The sequence below is a fragment of the Salmo trutta genome, chromosome 13, assembly GCF_901001165.1.
Source record: "Salmo trutta chromosome 13, fSalTru1.1, whole genome shotgun sequence".
Taxonomy (NCBI): Eukaryota; Metazoa; Chordata; class Actinopteri; order Salmoniformes; family Salmonidae; genus Salmo; species Salmo trutta.
The window spans coordinates 50,029,156-50,044,299 of NC_042969.1; the positions used below are offsets into that span (position 1 = coordinate 50,029,156).

At 44.2% G+C, this 15,144-nt stretch overlaps 1 protein-coding gene across 1 annotated transcript in view; it reads left to right on the forward strand.

Moving 5' to 3' along the window:
- LOC115205943 (galaxin-like) overlaps window positions 1-14,732 on the forward strand; it is a 32,348-nt gene extending 17,616 nt beyond the window's left edge. The window contains exons 9-10 of the mRNA XM_029772394.1: window positions 13,284-13,417; window positions 13,538-14,732. The gene's annotated coding sequence lies outside the window, so the exon portion shown is untranslated. The remainder of the gene's footprint in view (window positions 1-13,283; window positions 13,418-13,537) is intronic.
- The last annotated feature ends 412 nt before the right edge of the window (window positions 14,733-15,144 follow it).

Here is a 15,144-nt window from a genome sequence, read left to right on the forward strand (position 1 = left end):
ACAACATCCGGTGAAATTGCAGAGCGCCAAATTCAAAATACAGAAATAGTCATAATAAACATTCATAAAAAATACAAGTGTTATACATCGGCTTAAAGATTAACTTCTTGTTAATCCAGCCGCTTTGTCAGATTTCAAAAAGGCTTTACGGCGAAAGCATACCATGCGATTATCTGAGGACAGCGCCCCGCTTACAAAAGCATACAAACATTTTACAACCAAGTAAGGGAATTACAAAAGTCAGAAATAACGATAAAATTAATCACTTACCTTTTGAAGATCTTCATATGGTTGCAGTCACAAGAGTCCCAGCTACAGAATAAATGTTAGTTTTGTTCAATAAAGTCCCTCTTTATATCCCAAAAACTCTGTTTTGTTGGCGCGTTTTGTTCAGTAATCCACTGGCTCCAAGGTGGTCAAAACATGCAGACGAATACATCCTAATAGTACCGGTAAAGTTCGTCGAAACATGTCAAACGATGTTTATAATTAATCCTCAGGTTGTCAATTATCTAAATAATCGATAATATTTCAACCGGACAATAGCGTATTCAATAGAAAGGAAAAACAACAAAGGGCGCGCAATCGGTCATGCGCACAAACCAGCTCTGCATTCTTCGTCAGTCCACTGACAAAAAGGTCTCATTCTTCTTCATTTTTCAGAAAACAAGCCGGAAACAATGTCTAAAGACTGTTGACATCTAGTGGAAGCCATAGGAACTGCAATCTGGGTCCTAACCCATTAGACACTCTATAGGTATTCAATTGAAAATACCCACATAAAAAAAATCCCACTTCCTGGCTGGATTTTCCCCAGGGTTTTGCCTGCGATATCAGTACTGTTATACTTACAGACATTATTTTAACAGTTTTGGAAACCTTAGAGTGTTTTCTATCCAAACCTGCCAATTATATGCATATCCTAGCTTCTGAGCCTGAGTAACAGGCAGTTTACTTTGGGCACGCTTCTCATCGAGACGTCGAAATACTGCCCCCAAGCCATAAGAAGTTTAACAAATCAACATATATTTTATATTTGAGATTCTGCATCGCAGTGTTAGAGGCTTCACTACAGATCCGGGTTCGATCTAGGGCTGTGTAGCACTTTTTTTGTTGAGAACACCTGCAAAGGACAAACGATGAGCCTTCATATTCATGCATAATGGACCAAATAATGAAAGACAAGCACTGTAGTTTTGAGTTCCACAAAGTGGGTGTGGAAGAGGGGAAATTTGTATTGCTATCTATAAATAAGGACAAACCAGCTCGTACCGACAACCTGGATGGTAAATTGCTGAGGTTGGTAGCGGAATACATTGTGTCTCCTGTTTGCCACATCTTCAATTTAAGCCTAGAAGATAGTGTATGCCCTCAGACATGGAAGGAAGCAAAGGTCATTCCGCAACCCAAGAATAGCAGAGAACTCTTTAATGGTTCAAACAGCCGACCAATCAGCGTGTTACAAGTGCTTTGCAAACTTTTGAAATAAATAGTGTTTGATCAAAAACAATGCATCCCACTGCTGACTTGCTTCTGAAGCTAAGCAGGATTGGTCATGGTTGGTCCCTGGATGGAAGACCAGATGCTGCTGGAAGTGGTGTTGAAGGGCCAGTAGGAAGCACCTTTTCCTCTGGTCTAAAAAAATATCCCAATCCCCCAGGGCAGTGATTGGGGACATTTCCCTGTGTAGGGTGCTGTCTTTTGGATGGGATGTTAAACAGCTGTCCTGATTCTCTGCGGTCACTAAAGATCCCATGGCACTTATCGTAAGCATAGGGGTGTTAAACCTGGTGTCCTGGTGGCTAAATTCCCAATCTGGCCCTCATACAATCACGGTCACCTAATCATCTCTAGCTTACAATTGGTTCATTCATCACCCCTCCTCTCCCCTGTAACTATTCCCCAGGTCGTTGTTGTAAATGAGAATGTGTTCACAGTCAACTTACCTGGTAAAAAAAGGGTTAAAAAAAAGATTGTGGGAGCTGTTTTGATAGACTTCACTGCGGCGTTTGATGTCATTGATCATAACCTATTTCTGAAAAAACGTAGGTGTTATGGATTTGCATCCTCTGCCTTATTATGGATTGAGAATTACCTATCTAATAGAATGCAGAGGATTTTTGTTAATGGTAGCCTCTCTCATTCAAATTCAGTTGAGTGTGGTGTACTGCAGGGCCATCTAGAGCCATTATTGTTTTCTGTTTTTACAAATGACCTTCCACTGACCTTGCATAAAGCATGTGTGTCTACCGTATGTACGCTGACGACTCAACAGTATACACGTCGGCTGCAACAGTTAAATAAATGACTGAGACACTTAACATAGAGCTTCGGTCAGTTTTAGAATGAGTAACTAATAATAGGCTGGTGCTAAATATCTCAAAAACTAAAAGCATAATTTCTGGGACAAATCAGTCGCTCACAGCTAAATCTCATTTAGATCTATTATTGAATAATGTGGCTGTTGAGCAAGTTGAGGAGTATAAACTGCAGTGTGTAACCCTAGATAACAAGCTTTCATGGTCAAAACATACAGAATCAATGGTTACTAAAACGGGAAGAGGTCTGTCCATGATAGAACGTTGCTCTGCCTTCTTGATATTTCAGTCGACCAGACTCATCCTACAGGCCCTAGTTTTGTCGCACCTGGACTATCGCCCAGTCCAGGTGCGACAATAAAGAACGGCATATTTTTGCTCATTAAAATAACATCAAATTGATCATAAATACAGTGTAGACATTGTTAATGTTGTAAATGACTATTGTAGCTGGAAACGGCAGATTTTTTTATGGAAAATGTACATACACTAGATGTACAGAGGCCCATTATCAGCAACCATCACTCCTGTGTTCTAATGTTCCCAGGTCCAGAACAGAGACTGGGAAACAGTATTAAATAAAGTATTAAATAAAGTCACAGTATTAAATAAAGTCATGACTGCATGTAACTGTCACGCCCTGACCATAGAGAGCCTTTTTATTCTCTATTTTGGTTAGGTCGGGGTGTGACTAGGGAGGGTGTTTCTATCTAGGTTGTTCATTTCTATGTTGGCCTGGTATGGTTCCCAATCAGAGGCAGCTGTTTATCATTGTCTCTGATTGGGGATCATATTTAGGCAGCTTTTTCCCTCCTGTTTGGTGTGAGATCTTGTTTCTGTCACAGTTGCCTGTGAGCACTGCTTGAGCTTCACGTTCGTTTTGTTCTTTATTGTTTTTTGCCGATTCACGTAATAAAGATGATGAACCCAAACCACGCTGCATTTTGGTCCGAATCTTACAACAACGTTTGTGACAGAAGATCCCACCACAACAGAACCAAGCAGCGTGCCCAGGAGGAGATGGCATCCTGGACTTACGAGGAGATCGAGGAGAGAATATCCTGGACTTGGGAGGAAATTTTGGCAAGATACGAAAGCCTGACGTGGAAGCAGACGCAAGGAAAGAAGGGAGGACAGCGACGACGCCGGGGTTCGCGGCCACAAAGACAGCCCAAAAGACAGCCCAAATTTTTTGGGGGGGGCCATACGGGGTGGTCGGCGGAGCCGAGGAATGAGCCAGAGACCGTCAGGAAGTCGAAGGAGGAACTCGATGAAAGATTCCGGAGAGAGGTGGTGGCGGTGAGTGTGCTGCAGCGTGGGCGTGCTTAGGAGCGTGACACCAGTCCTGTGTCATCTGCACCAGTTTCACGCATCTGGCCTCCAGTGTGCCTCCCCAGTCCGGTATGTCGTGTGTCTCCTCCATGCACTCGCCCTGAGGTGTGTGTCACCGTTCCGGTACAATTTGTGCCGGTTCTACGCACCAGGTCTCCAGTGTGCCTCCACAGCCCAGTACGTCCTGCGCCAGCTCCCCGCACTCGACGTGCTGAAGTGTGTGTCACCGTTCCGGTACAATTTGTGCCGGGTCTACGCACCAGGTCTCCAGTGCACCTCCACAGCCCAGTACGTTCTGTGCCAGCTCCACGCACTCGCCGTGCGGAGTGTGTCATCTGTCCCGGACAATTTGTGCCGGCTCTACGCACCAGACCTCCAGTACGCCTCCACAGTCTGGTACGTCCTGTGCCTGCTCCTCGCACTCACCCTGAAGAGCATGTCACCAGTCCGGTGCAACCTGTACCGGCCCCACGCATCAGGCCTCCAGTGCGCCTCCCCAGTCCGGTGACGGTTCACAGTCCAGAGCCTCCGGCGACGGTCCCCAGTCCAGAGCCTCCGGCGACGGTCCCCAGTCCAGAGCCTCCGGCAACGGTCCCCAGTCCAGAGCCTCCGGCGACGGTCCCCAGTCCAGAGCTTCTGGCGACGGTCCACAGTCCGGAACCTCCTGCGACGGTCCACAGTCCGAAACCCCCTGCGACGGTCCACAGTCCGGAACCCCCTGCGACGGTCAACGTTCCGGAACCTCCTGCGACGGTCAACGTTCCCGGAGCCTCCAATGGGGGTCAATAGTCCAGAGCTTCCAGGCAAGGCGTCCAGTCCTGCTCCAGGGCAGGAGCCTCCCTCTGCGCCGGTGCCCAGTCCAGGCACGGCGGCTAACTCGGCTCCATGGCCGGAGCCTTCCTCGGTGCTGGTGCCCAGTCCAGGTGCGGCGTCCAACCCAGCTCCATGGTGGGGGCCCTCCTCTGCGCCGATGCCAGTCTGGGCATGGCGTTCTACCCGGCTTCATGGCCGGACCCGTGGTCTGGGCGGGGGCAAAGACCCGCACCGGAGCCGCCACCGACAATAGTCACCCCCCCACCCTCCCCAGTTGGTTTCAGGTTTTGCGGCCGGAGTCTGCACCTTTGGCGGGGGGGAGGGGTGGGGTACTGTCACGCCCTGGCCATAGAGAGCCTTTTTACTCTCTATTTTGGCTAGGTCGGGAAGTGACAGGGGGGTGTTCCTATCTAGGTTGTTCATTTCTATGTTGGCCTGGTATGGTTCCCAATCAGAGGCAGCTGTTTATCGTTATCTCAGGTTGGGGATCATATTTAGGCAGCTATTTCCCCACTGTTTTGTGGGATCTTGTTTTGAGTTAGTGCATGTAGCACCTCTGTTACGGTTAGTTGTTTGTTTTCTTTTGTATTGTAAGTTTCACTAAATATGTGGAACTCAGAGCACGCTGCGCCTTGATCCATCTCTCCACACAACCGTGGCAGTAACTCTCTGCCACCCCAGTATTTGTATTTATTAGGGATCCCCATTAGCTCTTGCCAAGGCGGCTGCTAGTCTTCCTGGGGTCCAAACAAATTAAAGCATATACATATAAAACAAAAGATCATACATCATATAATATTATTAAACCGCTACATACAGTACCATTGTAGAATAACAGTGAAGACATCAACACTATGAAATAACACATATGGAATCATGTAGTAACCAAAACAGTGTTAAAGAAATCAAAATATAGGTTCTTCAAAGTAGCTACCCTTTGCCTTGATGACAGCTTTGCACAGGATAGCAGTATCACTCACTACTTTGTGAGTTGCATTATTTGGGACAAACAGTAGTGTGCAATAGGGGTTTACATGCAACATGTGGTGATAGATTGGCAGATCGATAGATATCTTTATTTGACCATTTAAAACACAAGACAGCCACATGTGGATAATGCATTTCAAATCATTGATGATGAGACAAGAGCAGGACTCCCTCAGTAGATGAGAGATCTCTTTCTCCTAAAATTAGCTAGAAGATGGTTTAATGATGATGATGCCAGGTGATGGCAGATGATGTTGATGCAGTTGGCTTGCTGGCCCTGATGCCATCCTCAGCTCAGGTTCCCTGTACACTGGACTTTGTACTCCTCCACAACTAACATGTAACACCTACTTGGGTAATGTCTCTGCTGCTGCTATATTGCAAAAAAGCCCACACTACACATCAGTCCAGAACAGTATTCATCCTCATTACAATCTTCCTACCATTTCCATAATGCAGTCAGGTTTCATTGATCAAGAAGCAGCTGGTGATGAGATGCATCTTTTAAATGCGAATATTAGGAAGGGGCTACAGTAGCTAGCTAGCCAAACCAGACAAGTCAACCTGCCATCAGTCTTGCAACTCCATGGGTAAAAACAATCAGATATATCCAATCAACAACTTAATGAAACAAAAAATTACAAAGCTCTTTGTTTGTTCCTGAGTAGTTGCTGGGTAGGACCACAGGTGATTGAGTGAAGGCTGACTATGAAAATTACATTAATAAAGTTGACACATTTGAATGTAAAGAATTGCAGCTTATAACAAGGGGGCCTTCAAAATACTTTTCAATGTGTGTGTGTATGTGTTTATTACTTTATCATATTTTTAGAAAGGATAACAGTATTACTCATGGGTTAAGCTGATCTTACCTTAGTAAGATGGTGCCGAAGAAAAAGGCAGACATTTCACGTGCCCCAAGCCGATTGTGTTTTTTGTTAGTTTATTTGCGTTTTTTGTAACAATTTTTTAAAACTTATTTTGTACATAATGTTGCCGCTACCGTCTCTTATGACCAAAAATAACTTCTGGACATCAGGACTGCGATTACTCACCATGGACTAGCAGAATTATTTTTTTCCTTCCACGACTCTGACGAGCCTGAAGCGAAGGATATACTGCTTCTTCGGGAACAGGACCCGATCCCCATGATCTGTGTGAAGAGGAAGCGGAGAAAGAGGGGCCAAAGGGTGGGCTGTCTTCTGAGAATTTATAGGCGGTCGAATAAACCCCCACTTCCCTCCATTCTGCTAGCAAATGTGCAATCCTTGGAGAATAATATTTAGGCAGCCATCTCCTTGGAGAATAAAATCGACGAGTTACGTGGAAGATTAAACTACCAACAGGACATAAAACATTTAACATCTTATGCTTCACGGAGTCGTGGCTGAACAACGACAACATCAACATACAGCTGGCTGGTTATACGATGTACGGCAGGCTAGAACAGCAGCATCTGGTAAGACAAGGGGCAGCGGACTATGTATTTTTGTAAATAACAGCTGGTGCACGATATCTAAGGAAGTCTTGAGCTATTGCTCGCCTGAGGTAGAGTATCTCATGATAAGCTGTAGACCACACTACCTACCGAGAGAGTTTTCATCTGTATTCTTCGTAGCTGTTTGCGTACCACCACAGTCAGAGGATGGCACTAAGATGGCATTGAATGAGCTGTATTCCGCCATAAGCAAACAAGAAAACGCTCACCCAGAGGCGATGCTCCTAGTAGCCGTGGACTTTAATGCAGGGAAACTTAAAACCGTTTAACCAAATTTCCATCAGAATGTTAAATGTGCAACCAGAGGAAAAATAACTCTGGACCACCTATACTCCACACACAGAGACGCATACAAAGCTCTCCCTTACCCTCCATTTGGCAAATCTGACCAGAATTACATCCTCCTGCTTACAAGCAAAAATTAAAGCAGGAAGCACCAGTGACTAGATCAATAAAAAAGTGATCAGATGAAGCAGATGTTAACCTCTCTCGGGGAGGTGGGACACTAGCACTATTCAACAGCCAGTGAAAAATCAGAGCGCCAAATTCAAAACCACAAAATATCATAATTCAAAGTTCTCAAACAAAGGACTATTTTACACCATTTTAAAGGTACACGTCTCCTTAATGTAATCACATTGTCCGATTTCAAAAAGGCTTTATGGCGAAAGCATAAAGTTAGATTATGTTAGGACAGTTCCAACACAAGAAAAAGCACACAGCCATTTTCCTAGCAAGGACAGGCGTCACAAAAACCAGAAAACCAGCTAAAATTATGCACTAACCTTTGACGATCTTCATCAGATGACACTCCTAGGACATCATGTTACACAATACATGCATTTTTTGTTCGATCAAGTTCATATTTATATCCATAAACCCCATTTTACATTGGCGCATGACGTTCAGAAAATATTTTGCCTCCAATACTGCCGGTGAATCAGCACAACAATTTACACAAATACTCACCATAAACGTTGATAAAATATTAAACTGTTATTCAAAGAATTATAGATGAACATCTCCTTAATGCAAACTCTGTGACAGATTTTTTTTAAACTTGATGAGGAAAGCACACTTTGCAATAATCTGAGTACTGCGCTCAGAAAAATACACTAGGCAATACAGATACCCGCCATTTTGGAGTCATCTAAAATCATAAATAGCATTAGAAATATTCACTTACCTTTGATGATCTTCATCAGAAGGCACTTCCAGGAATCCCAGGTCCACAATAAATGTTGCTTTGTTCGATAAAGTCCATAAATTATGTCCAAATAGCTCCTTGTTAGCGCGTTCAGTTAGCTACTCCAAGTGTAGGAAGCGTATGGAAAACGTCACGACAAAAAGTAAAAAAAGTTATATTTACGTTCGTTCAAACATATCAAACGTTGTATAGCATCAATCTTTAGGGCCTTTATCACTTAGAACTTCAATAATATTCCAACCGGACGATTCCATTGTCTTGAAAAACGTTTTGGAACACAGCTACCTCCCAGTGAATGCGTGCCAATGAACTGATGTCCTTCCAATTTCCCCACCAACTTCCCCACCTTCTTGTTTGGTCTCTGTTCATCATAGAAGCCTCAAACAACTTTCTAAAGACTGTTGACATCTAGTGTAAGCCTTAGGAAGTGCAAAATGAACTCTAAGTCACTGTGTGTTCGATAGGCAATGACTTGAAAGGACTACAAGCACCAGAATTCTCACTTCCTGGTTAGATTTTTCTCAGGTTTTTGCCTGCCATATGAGTTCTGTTATACTCACAGACATCATTCAAACAGTTTTAGAAACGTCAGAGGGGTTTCTATCAAAATCTACTAATAATATGCATATTCTAATTCCTGGGCCTGAGTAGTAGGCCGTTTAATTTGTATATGTTTTTAATCCGGCCGTGAAAATACTGCCCCATTCCCTAGAGAGGCTAAGCTACAGGACTGTTTTGCTAGCACAGACTGGAAAATGTTCCTGGATTCCTCCGATGGCATTGAGGAGTACACCACATCAGTCATTGGCTTCATCAACATGTGCATCAATGACGTCCCCCCACAGTGACCGTACGTATATACCCCAACCAGAAGCCATGGATTACGGGCAGCATCCGCACTGAGCTAAAGGCTAGAGCTGCCGCTTTCAAGGAGCGAGACTCCTTGAAAGCTAAAGATTTCCCGCTATGCCCTCCGACGAACTATCAAACAGGCAAATCGTCAATACAGGATTCAGATTGAATCGTACTACACAGGCTCTGACGCTTGTTGGATGTGGCAGGGCTTGCCAATCATTACAGACTACAAAGGGAAGCAAAACCGAGAGCTGCCTAGTGACACTAGCCTACCAGACGAGCTAAACTACTTCTATGCTCCCATCGAGGCAAATAACACTGAAACCTGCATGAGAGCATCAGCTGTTCTGGAAGACTGTGTGATCACGCTCTCCGCAGCTGATGTGAGTAAGACCAAAATTCATAAGGCCGCAGGGCCAGACGGATTACCAGGACGTGTACTGCGAGCATGTGCTGACCAACTTGCAAGTGTCTTCACTAAAAGTTTCAACCTCTCCCTGTCTGAGTCTGTAATACCAACATGTTTTAAGCAGACCACCATAGTGCCTGTGCCCAAGATCACTAAGGTAACCTGCCTAAATGTCTACCGACCCGTAGCACTTACGTCTGTCTGTAGCCATGAAGTGCTTTGAAAGGCTGGTCATTTTATTTTATTTAAGTAGGCAAGTCAGTTAAGAACAAATTCTTATTTTCAATGACGGCCTAGGAACAGTGGGTTAACTGCCTTGTTCAGGGACAGAACGACAGATTTTTACCTTGTCAGCTCAGGGATTCAATCTTGCAACCTTTCGGTTACAAGTCCAATGCTCTAACCATTAGGCTACCTGCCGCCCCTATGTCATGGCTAACATCAACACCATCAACACCATCATCCCAGACCCACTCCAATTTGCATACCGCCACAACAGTACCACAGATGATGCAATCTCTATTGCACTCCACACTGCCCTTTCCCACCTGGACAAAAGGAACACCTGTGTGAGAATGCTATTCATTGACTACAGCTCAGTGTTCAACACCATAGTGCCTCAAAGCTCATCAATAAGCTAAGGACCCTGGGACTAAACACCTCCCTCTTCAACTGGATCCTGGACTTCCTGACGGGCTGCCCCCAGGTGGTAAGTGTAGGTAACAACACATCCGCCACGCTGATCCTCAACACTGGGGCCCCTCAGGGGTGCGTGCTCAGTCCCCTCCTGCATGATTGCACGGCCAGGCATGACTCCAACACCATCATTAAATTTGCTGATGACACAACAGCCTGATCACTGACAACAACGAGACAGCCTATAGGGAAGAGGTCAGAACTGGCCGTGTGGTGCCAGGACAACAACCTCTCCCTCAACGTGATCAAGACAAAGGAGATTATTGTGGAATACAGGAAAAAAAGGACCGAGAACCCTCCCATTCTCATCGACGGGGCTGCAGCGGAGCAGGTTGAGAGCTTCAAGTTTCTTGGTGTCCACATCACCAACAAACTAACATGGTCCAAGCACAACAAGACAGTCGTGAAGAGGGCACAACATAACCTATTTCCCCTCAGGAGACTGAAAAGATTTGGCACGGGTCCTCAGATCCTCAGAAGTTTCTACAGCTGCAACATTGAGAGCATCCTGACTGGTTGCATCACTGCCTGGTATGGCAACTGCTCGGTCTACGACCGCAAGGCACTACAGAGGGTAGTGCGAATGGCCCAGTACATCACTGGGGCCAAGCTTCCTGCCATCCAGGACCTCTATACCAGGCGGTGTCAGAGGAAGGCCCTGAAAATTGTCAAAGACTCCAGCATCCTAGTCATAGATTGCTCTCTGTTACCGCATGGCAAACGGTACTGGAGCACCAAGTCTAGGTCTAAGAGGCTCTCAAACAGCTTCTACCGCCAAGACAAAAGACTCCTGAAACATCGAGTCAAATGGCTACCCAGACTATTTGCATTACCCCATCCCCCTCACCCTCTTTACACCACTGCTACTCTCTGTTGTCATCTATGCATAGTCACTTTAATAACTCTACCTACAGTTGAAGTCAGAAGTTTACATGCACCTTAGCCAAATACATTTAAACTCATTTTTTCACAATTCCTGACATTTAATCCTAGTAAAAATTCCCTGTTTTAGGTCAGTTAGGATCACCACCTTATTTTAAGAATGTGAAATGTCAGAATAATAGTAGAGAGAATGATTTATTTCAGCTTTTATTTCTTTCATCACATTCCCAGTGGGACAGAAGTTTACATACACTCAATTAGTATTTGGTAGCATTGCCTTTAAATTGTTTAACTTGGGTAAAACATTTTGGGTAGCCTTTCAGGTAGGCTTCCACAAGCTTCCCACAATAAGTTGGGTGAATTTTGTCCCATTCCTCCTGACAGAGCTGGTGTAACTAAGTTAGGTTTGTAGGCATCCTTGCTTGCACACGCTTTTTCAGTTCTGCCCACAAATTCAGTCGATGATCCTAAAGTCATTTGGAGAGGTAAATTGAAGAGGTAAATTTTTATAAGCTCAGCTTAACTACCATTTATTGCTTTCTCAAATGTCAACCAAAGCTTAACATACTTTGTATTTTGGGCTTCACCAAAGTGTAGGGCGCCAGGGCTTTCAGTGGTCGACCGTCCAACTGCTCCAAATGGAGAAGATTGTTGGCTTCCACCGAGGTAACCCTAGAAAGACAGAACAATATCAGTGTTAGGGAGACTAAAACTAGCTTCAGGGTATTTTGAGTGCAAAGGCAAACATTTATTATCTGAGATTTTGTATATTCACTTTAACAGATGGTGACCCCAGCTAGGAGCAAAAGTGCACCCAGCTCTCGCCTTACTTTCGTCCTTCCAAACCAAGTAATTTGCCTTGATGTCGAAGCACTTGGTCCCCTTCTTGATTCTGCTCCGGTAGCTCTCCTTCTGTTTCTGCTGCGCCTTGTCGATGTTCAGTCTCACCTTAATTGATAATAGGAATAAATGCAATTATATTTCATATATTACAGAAAATAAATTAACGGAAGACAATCATTTTTACCTGGTCAAAAACCTCTACATCCTCAGTCCGTGCCTGAAGGTGGTACTTCAAGGCATTCTGATCTGGTTCCACAACTTCCACCACATCAGGTGGGGTTTCAGTGATCTGAAAGTACGTTATGCAAAAATGGCAAAAGACAAACAACATAACTAAGTCAATCATACATTTGAAAGACTACAGTACATGCAATAATTGTATATACAATTGCATTGTTTACCTCAGTCAACAGCTGCGGCTCCCGTCCGTACTTGGTGGAGGCTTGGATGCTGCTGTTGTGTGCAAAGAGAATTACCTTCAGGTTGTTCTCCCACCCTTCCTGGTTCCAATTAAGGGATATGCCCATGGCAGTCTTGAGGGTTTGGTTGGCCCATTCACCAAACCTGGAGGAGGGGGTAGGAAAGCGATATCTATTGAAAATATAAGATATTGAAATATGTCTGATTATGTACCATGGAAAAACAAAAACAAATTGTAAAAAATAAATAAAACAAACCATTGATGACAGAATATGACCTAGAACATCCGTACCTTGTTCTAGCATTCATGACCTTGGTCACTCAAGATGACCCCAGGAGAACAGTGGGTGTTGAAGATCATCATCGCCTTGGAGGTAGCCTCACCAGTCTCGTCCATGATGGGTATCATACAAAACCAAAATCGAGTTTTGGTTCCAAGCACCCTTTTTAAATGGGTTACAGAAGGGAATTTAGAGTTAAGCACGTACTCTTCCTTTACTGACCATAATGGGTATTGCCTCCACACACTTGGTAAAGTGATCGATCGCCGTCAGACCCCAGCTGTTGCCATTCTTGGATTTTGTGAAGGGTCCGATGAGGTCCACCACTAACATTTAAAGTGTAAAAGAGAATATTGTTTTATTCTTACCTGTATCTGTGTCATACAGTATGCAGATTTTCATATTTGTAAGGATACTGACACACACACAAACACTCTATAATATTGAACTCTGCTGTGCTCAAATAAAGCAACCATTACAAAACAACTTATCAGGGCAAGATTTGAATTGGGACACTTACCGATCATGTGCCATGGTGAAACAACTTTGATGGGCTTCAACTCCAGTGCCACAGTCTTCACCCTCTCAAACTTCTGGCAGGCTAGACAGGGTACTGACCTTTAAGCATAAAGTGACAAATGTAAACATTGTGTGCTCTCTGATATGACATTCATTCAAATCATAATAATTTCAGATGTAATAGAATGTGATCGATAAACAAAAGGTTATTTCACTTGCCCAGCTGTCCACCTTCTTGAAAATTCCCCGTCAGAAGAAGCGTGGGTGGATTTTGGAAATCATGCGCTTCATTGGCCAGCATGCATCCTGGTGACCACGTCTGGCTCTCCACCAGAAACCTCCTGCTCCGCCTGCCCTGTAAGAAAACCTGAGTCCCCTGTTTGTGGGGCCGTTCTAGGTCCTCTGGAAGGTCATTTACAGATTACAACTCCCCAATAACTACCGGATCTCACCATCTTTTCATGTTTTCCTCCACAGGCCGGTGGTTCCTGGTCCACTGGCTGATTCCGTCTCCCACGACATCCCTTCGCCTCCCTTGGACATCGAGTGAAGCCCCGTCCATACAGTCAGATCCCTCCTGGACTCCCGAATTTGTGGGGGTCGGCTCCAGGAAAGTGTACGGTCCAGAGGAGTGGTGTTGGTTTCGGTGGATGACATTCTAGATCCCGACATCATCTGGGGGGGGGGGGTTGGAGGGCACTGTCACGTCTACTCCTGCTCACTGACTGGTAGACGTTGTGCCGGTTTACTAACCACAGGACCTGGAAACCCATTTTTACTCACACCTGGCAACCCTCATTACACACACCTGCGTCTCATCATCAGTCACACTTGGACTTCATAACTCATCCTTTATATAGTACCCTTCTGTTAGTAGTCGTCAGGTAGTAATGTTTATGTTTCCATGTCATGTTTTGTGTCGTTCCATGTTCATTATTATTAAACTCACTAACTGCACTTGTTTCGACTCCCTGCACCTACGTTACAGATAAATTTGTATGTTTTAAAACTACAACACCGTCACCTGTTTTGTATACAACTGAAGGATGGGGCTGGGAAAATGCAATCCCTCTCAAATTTATAGACAGCTCGCTAGATGCAGGGACTGACAGTCCATGACGTTCAAGAGATGGCAAAAGCATGTGTTATAACATTCTAACACCTGTGTGTAACGCATTTTGACTGTATCTGTAAACGTTAAGGCATTTATAAAAGCTGCTACCTTGAACTGTTATGAATGCTTTAAGTGCGTCTAAGGATGCATATGGGGTGATAATAGGCAGTAGGTGAAGTCAAGATGCAGTAAAATACATGGGTGGCTCGTAAAGTGTTTACCACTCGTTTTTTTCTCAGAAATAGCTGATAGTAGCATAGTCTCTTGACATTTAAAAAAAATGTAGTAGTTACTTGTAATTACTTGCACCAATTATAAAAATTCAAAAAAATCAAACTGCAACTGGAAAGGTAGATCCAAGCAATACAATGACTCATACAACATATTAATGACTGAGATGGGGTCCCATATGGGATATTTTGGGTTAGCTAGGCAATTGGATATTGTTGTCAAGGGTGGTTCTTGTAGATGTGGCTGAAATGGAATACTTATAGTGCATTTGAAAAATATTCAGACGCCTTGATATTTTCCACATTTTGTTACGTTCCAGCATTATTCTAAAATTGATTAAAAAAAACATTTTCCCTCATCAATCTACACACAATACTCCAAATTTGATCAAATGTATAAAAATTTAAAAAACGGAATATCACATTTACGTTAGTATTCAGACCCTTTGACTGTGATTAAAGCCTTGAGTGTTCTTCGGTATGATGCTATCAGCTTAGCACACCTGTATTTGGGGAGTCTCCCATTCTTGTCTTCAGATCTTCTCTGTCATGTTGAATGGGGAGCATCGCTGCACAGCTGTTTTCAGGTCTCTCCAGAGATGTTCGATCAGGTTCAAGTCAGGGCTCTGGCAGGGCCACTCAAGGACATTCAGAGACTTGTCCCGAAGTCACTCCTGCTTTGTCTTGGCTGAGTGCTTAGGGTTGTTGTCCTGTTGGAAGGCGAACCTTCGCACCAGTCT